Source organism: Phyllostomus discolor, chromosome 1, assembly GCF_004126475.2.
Source record: "Phyllostomus discolor isolate MPI-MPIP mPhyDis1 chromosome 1, mPhyDis1.pri.v3, whole genome shotgun sequence".
NCBI lineage: Eukaryota > Metazoa > Chordata > Mammalia > Chiroptera > Phyllostomidae > Phyllostomus > Phyllostomus discolor.
The window spans coordinates 90,331,048-90,337,816 of NC_040903.2; the positions used below are offsets into that span (position 1 = coordinate 90,331,048).

At 40.3% G+C, this 6,769-nt stretch overlaps 1 long non-coding RNA gene across 1 annotated transcript in view; it reads right to left on the reverse strand.

Annotated features, from left to right (window-relative positions):
- Positions 1–499, reverse strand: part of LOC118500630 — a 28,909-nt gene extending 28,410 nt beyond the window's left edge. The window contains exon 1 of the long non-coding RNA XR_004903205.1: positions 422–499. This is a non-coding gene — a long non-coding RNA (uncharacterized LOC118500630). The remainder of the gene's footprint in view (positions 1–421) is intronic.
- Positions 500–6,769: the final 6,270 nt, after the last annotated feature.

Consider the following 6,769-nt stretch of genomic DNA (forward strand, 5'->3'; position numbering starts at 1 on the left):
GGATTCCTCCTCTGCACAAGTTTCCACGTTTACTCAGTCATCAAGACCTCTTGGCTTTACCTCTTAAACATGAAAGATCAATTCCCTCTCTCTCTTCCCTGCTAGCATGGTCTTTCCTGGTCTGTGTCCTCATCTCCTGCCCAAATTCTGCAAAAAGCATCTAGCACATGTCCCTGCTTATTGTGCACTGACTTTGGACTAGCTCATCCAAATCCTCAAAGCCCTTCCACAGGAGTGCCGAAATTTAGCACTCTCTACTTCTACTTTTTTTAATGCAGAAATGGGGAGAGAAAGGGGGGAAATTGAAATGTCTGCAATAGTGTGAACAATAAAATTCTTTAATTAAAAAAATACAATGCCAAAAAGCCTTTCTAGAGCAAAGTAAAAGAAGCACTAACTTCCTGGAACCCCATTCTCTCACCTCAGGCCTTAGGGCAGGGTACCTCAGGATCCTGGCATGGACAGGATGTGTAATGTGCAGGATGGACAAAGAATGACACATGCACTGTGGACCAGCTTTGTTTGGATCCCTCCTCTTGTGGGAGTGAGAGGATTTGAACACTCCCTGAAAGGATGGATTAATGCCAAGCACAGGTGTACTCTGTGGCTCAGGTCTTATTGATGTGGTCTCCTCCTTTCCATCAGAACAGGAAATCTTTCTTATTGCTTCCTTTTCCTTAAGAAGAAGGGGATTTATCCTTTACTGTCTTATTTCCCCTGAAAACCCAGACAAAGGATTCAGGGTCTAAATGCCATGGACTTAACTACTTTATCATCCATTGGAGACATGCTTAGTAATCTTAGTAACATTCTTCTATTTAAAGTTACTGAGTTTTAAATTTAAGTTTACTCAGTACTCACCAAAAACATAATCTGTATGACTAACTAAATTTTCCCTATTCTTTAGAAAATTTCCAGTACTTAAAGAAAGGTTTTGCTATCCTATTACTTTCTTCCAAAAGAACTTTGGAAAATTCCATGTACCCTGCTCCTGTTCTGTTTCCCTCAGACTTATGTCCTCCTCAGTCCCCAGCTAAGGCATCTTGAAGGCAAATCTGATCATGTTACTCAACTTAAAAATCATTCAAGTGCTTCTCCTTTTCTCCAGGGTATGACCATAAATCAAAGGCCCTTTGTGACAGGTCAGCTGGCCTCCCAATGTCCCCTGCACCCCCCCCCCCCCGGCCACCAAACTCAGGCAACACTAAAATGCTTGCATTCCCCCTGCACCCACCATGCTTGGGTCTCTTTTTCTTCCTTCCTTTCTCTCTTGATATTCCTTTTCCTAGAATATTCTCTCATCGTGACCCCTTCTCTCAACAAATTCCCACTCATTCTTTAGGATTCAGTTAGCCTTATTCCCCAGAAGATCTCTGATCTCAGTGTCCCTCTGTGGCCTCTCCACACCCCAGGTATCATTCTCTGATTATGTGCAGCATGTTACATTGCAGTATTCCACTTATGTGTTTGTTCCATCATTTATCTCCAACGGCCAGCAGAGAGACTGACTAGACGTCCAGTAGCATTTCTGAAATAAATGTGTAAGTGAAAGGCTCTTGATTCCATGAGAACCAGTTTCCTCTTCACAACCTAGAAAAGGTCTGCAGATGGCAGCAAAAATTATGAGCTAGTTCATAGTTAAGGCAGGAGGAGAATAAGAAATAACTGGTTAGCATGTGCTTTGGAACACTTTTTCAGCTGCCTTATTGGTTTCTCTTTCTCAGTAGTCAGGGAAAATGAAGCCACAGTGGAAAACTTTGTGCTTGAGGGAGGCACCTGCAATGACCGACCAGCTGTTCAACTTACAGAAAGCACACACACCCCACTTTTGTCATGCATGTCTCAGAACCGCTTTAGGAACGAAAGAAAACGTACAAAAAATGGTCTGTTACTCAGTATGTAAATCAGCTTCTAGCTTACAAACCACTTCATAGACTGAGGGATTATTAGAGACAGTAATTATATCCCTGTTGTGACTCCGAGTCTTCTTATTTACACTTAATTTACATTTATTACTTTTTAATCCCACTGAATTTATCTCATACTCCACTGTTAAGTTCCCCAATTCCCCACACAATTCCTTGCCTGCTATAGTTCTAGATAAATAAATGTAGGCTGAAAGAACGGTTTAGCTCAGCAACCCCTGTTTGCTTTGGTGGTTGAGATAACTTTCATTTTATATTCTTCTCTTTTTTATTTATGTTGGTGAACTCCTAACCCAGTAAGCCAGAACACAGAATTTTCATCACAGTTCTGCCCACCCTGAGTAGTCACAGATTCTTGAGCTGTCTGGTGAACAACTTGAGGGAAGGACCTACAGCAGACAGGATCCTAACAGAGAACAGTAGACAATCAAATTAGAGATTAATTGAAGAAAGTTTCATTAAGGTTTTTTAGAAGTGTCAGCAGGGTTAGTCACTCCAACAAGGAGTGAGGAAGTATCTGAAGTCTCACTAATGTGGGAAACTGTGGTAGCTCCAAGGTCTGAGGGTCAAGAGCAGGGGAGAGTACCAGAATCTAGCAGGAGCTGGAGCCATAGCAAGGTGGATGCCTGACAGGGGCAGTGGCCACAGGCAGAAGAAACAGTGACTGCCATGCCAGCGTAGGCGATGAGGAAGACAGGGAATAAACGTCCTGACCTCCCGTTTCTGCTACCCTCTGTTCTTCTGGGGTAATACAGTCATCACTCCAACTTATGTCATGCACTCACTGCCCACCAGATGTACAGTTGCTACGTTAATACTAATGGTAGGTCAAGTCCTAAATGTCACACGACTGTTTTTTTATTTATGTGCTTGAGATATAACTCATGGTGTAACGTAGCCCTAAAGAGACACATTTGGGTGAATAAACATTTCAAAGTGTCCCTATCCCAGTCCATCTGTGAAGTATTCCTAGTTCCATCCAACATATTTTAAACTACATGGCCTATATTATTCAGACCGAGGGGGAAAGATTTTAGGTATGGCAGGACAGCTCCTCCCACCCCCATGGATTTCTCCCTCAAGTCATGACATACAAGGATTTAGAATCTTCCAAATCATAGAAATTTATACTAGGAGACCCCATAATACACTGCTTTGGCTGTCAAGCCCATGGGGTAACACAGTCCCCTCACTTGATATCCTGGAGGCTCCCTGACAAAAGTCCTGGGAAGCTGAGAATGGGAAGCTGCCTTGACTGCTCAGTAGAGCTCCTGTTTCACCTGCTGGTAAGACCCTCAAGACTTGACTGCGGCCTTCTGGGACCCTTTCAGGTGATGGTCTAGAGTGTAGTCTCTCTGCCTGAAATCCCATCAGCTCAGAGTTGACCTTCTGTCATTAGTGACTCTGAGGCTCTGTGCTCACAGACTATGTGGGTTGGATGGGCAGGAAAGGGCATGTCAACGTAAGAAGCATTCATACTTGTAGAGAATTTTTATGAGTTTATTTGAATCAAACTGATGACAATTACCAGGGAGTAAAACCTCAATAGGTTAAGAAAAAGCTCTCAAAAATGGCAGTTTTGCACCTTATTTTATACACTACAATCAAAAGTGAAGGTATAAGGGGGTTCCATGGAGTCCATTGGTGATAGATTAGGGAGGTGAGAGAAAGCAAAGTAGGGAAATCTCTAGGATTGATGAAGAAGTAAAATTATAGCCACATACTTCCTTGACATGGGTGGGTACAGGGTAGTTAACTGTTAACAATTAGTATGATAACAGTAACACTGAAGGGATTTGTGGTCTCTGATATGGTGCAGCGGTTGTGCTTTGAGTGGTCCTAAGAAAAGGAAATTACTCTGACATTCCAAAAGTGTGTTATCATAGATGCAAAAAGACAATAGACAGGCTCAGTTAAGGTAAAGATTGCCTTTTTTCAGGGAAGTTTTTGGCCTAGGACATGACGATTCACCATGACCTGCTTTTAGTTACAAAATCATAATTTCAGACCATTCTTTGTGGTTACTTTGATCACTGAGTTGTGAGGCCGTCATGCAGGCCTACCCCTGAGCTTGTCAGGTTTAGTAGGTGACCCCTTTTCATTCACACATCCCTCTTTTGGTCAGAAGTCAATTCAAAGGATATATTGATGACCAACTTTTTGGTTAGGTGACGATGTCCCACGGTGCTAGGAAGGCTCATTCCTAGGAAGTCTCAGTGTTGGTGTTTGTCTCAATAAACAGAGCAAGCCCATAACCTTTAATGGCATTGAAGACTGAATGATTATTATTCAAAAGAAAAGGTCAGGTGAACGGGAGGCAGTCAGACCCTATCTGTCCTGTTACAAAACATTCTGGAGCATTTCTAATCTTTGAGCTACCATGATCCAAGTCTTTGTGCTGCTTGGCTTAAGTTTTGTTTTTCTGCATTTAGTACATTTATGTACCAGGAACAAGGACAACAGCATTAAACCAGTACCAATAAGTAGGAACAGAAAAATGTCTAATACCAGACGAGGAAGACTCTGAGGGGTACAAGCATCCCAGCCAACTGAAGAACACTACATGTGTTATCGTAATTTTTCATCAAGCTAATAATATGTTTTACTCCTTTGTTTACTGTCATTTGTACCTTATGATATGTTTGGCCAGATGAATTAAGACATTCTACTATTTCCTTATCCAGAAGCTCTAATTTTTCTCCTGGCCAGTTAATTTCCACAGAAATGACTTCATGAAGATGGTTAAGTTCAATTCCCCCATATATTAGATTTTCAGTATCAATATTACCATAAGTTTTATTAACCTCAGGCAAAATTATTTTGCTTATAATTTCAAGATTACACCATATTCCCATAGTATTTATTGTAAACTTGGTATTATTACAATAAAAATCACTTGAAATAACAGAAAATTCTTTAACACCACCCCCAAACACCTGCCCTTTTTCCATATACCACTTATTGTTATTTGTTGGGGTAGATATGATAGGCCAGGATTGGGTGAATTCAGTATTCCATAGAAATTGGGGATAATCATTTATCTTTTTGATTTTCACAATCAGATAGTTAGATGGGTTCCCATTATTCATTATTTTATGTATGGCCCATTTACTTCCCATTGGAAATATTCTAGTGTTGTTGAAGATGGTTCTTTGCCAGCCAGTTGAAATACTGAGTATTTAAGCTTAGGACCTAACCTAAGTAAGTGCCTGGGCTTTTAAAACGCTATGTCTTAGATCACATTTTCCATCCTAAATATTCCAAAATCCAGGAGAACCACATGAGTCTCATAAATGTCTGACCTGGGCTTCTGTGTCCATTATAGTGGGCTTCACAGGTAACTGTGTTTCACAGGTACTTCAGATTCAACTTGCATTAACATAGACAATAGGCCCTGTTGAGTTAGGATACAGGCACATCCCCATTGTTGGGTTTATGCATAAGTATTTTACAGTCTGTTGAGTCTGTTGTATTCATCAAGCTAGTGTCTCATTGTCTTTCCATGCTGTTTCAACCCTTTTACTTCTTCTTGGAACAGCATTTTCTTAAATGACTTAAATATTTTCTTAAATATCTTAGATAAAGAGTCTTTTTCTAATGAATGATGTTCTTCTGAAACTTCTTTTAACTGAAGCTTGTCCCAGAATATCAAGACCAGGCTATAATCCTCCACACCATCCCCTTTTATTTCTTTTAGAGGGCCAATATTGTTGTATCAACCAGGAATGTTGTTGCAATAACCAGGAATGTTGTTGCCATTGTGTAGCTATGGCTTGGGAGCAACTGGGGTATATGAAATGGACACTCAAATGTTGAGTTTTCCACGCTATAGTTGGAAATGGGTAGGGGTAACCTCAAATGAGCTAGAATTTGAGTATTTTATAGGGCTTACTACAAGTATTCAGGATATCAGGATGGTGGGATAGTTACAAATGTATCTACCCACCAAGTAATCCTGATAATTTCTGAAAGGAAGATGCATTGATTTTTTTTTCTTGTTTCATGGACATCCAGTCACAAGAGCATGACTGGAGTTCAAGGACAAGATATATTCTGACAGATAGGAAAAGTCACTGCAAGCTTTTTCCCATGATATCCAGGTATGTTTCTTAGCTTTTCATCATCCATTTCTATAGCTATACAATACTCATCTAGATTGGATCCATGTATAATTCTACCAGGGGAATTATCAGAGATCTCTTGAAGGAGGTGTTTGCCCAAGGCAGGTCCTTTGTAATAAATACATCCAGAAAAAGATGTACCAAAACTTATATTAATAGTAGGAGAAGAGCAATGTGTGGCCAACAAAGCATTAACTTCATTATCATAATTGATAATCAGAAAATCATTGTCTAGTAAGCAGAAAAAATTAGCAGGAACTCAAGTTAAATATTTCATATCTAATAAGGAAGGGGGTCTGGGGAGACAGGTATTATTTCCATTAGTAAAACATAAGGAGGATAATAACAATACAAAATTGTTCTGTGTACATTCAATCAATAACAATTAGGTGATATGAGAGCAAGGTCTGAGCAACATCAATTTGTGAGCACATAGGCCTTGTTGATGTCTTGGGATAGCTGTCTGCCTTTGATGTCAGCAACTTCTAGTCCTTGAAAAGTCTTTGCTCTCTGCTATTGACAGAGGCCAGTGTCAGTGACAGGAAGGAGTAGATGTCCATTTGCAGTTAGGTGCCTTCTTTAAATGAGAAACATGAATTCATGCATTACTCCTTTGAGTTGGGCTGCACATGGGTTATTTGGTAATACCTGTTAAGGTCCCCTCTAATGAGGTTGGAGAGAGTCTTTTATCTGATGTCTTTTCCAATAGATCAAATCTCTTGG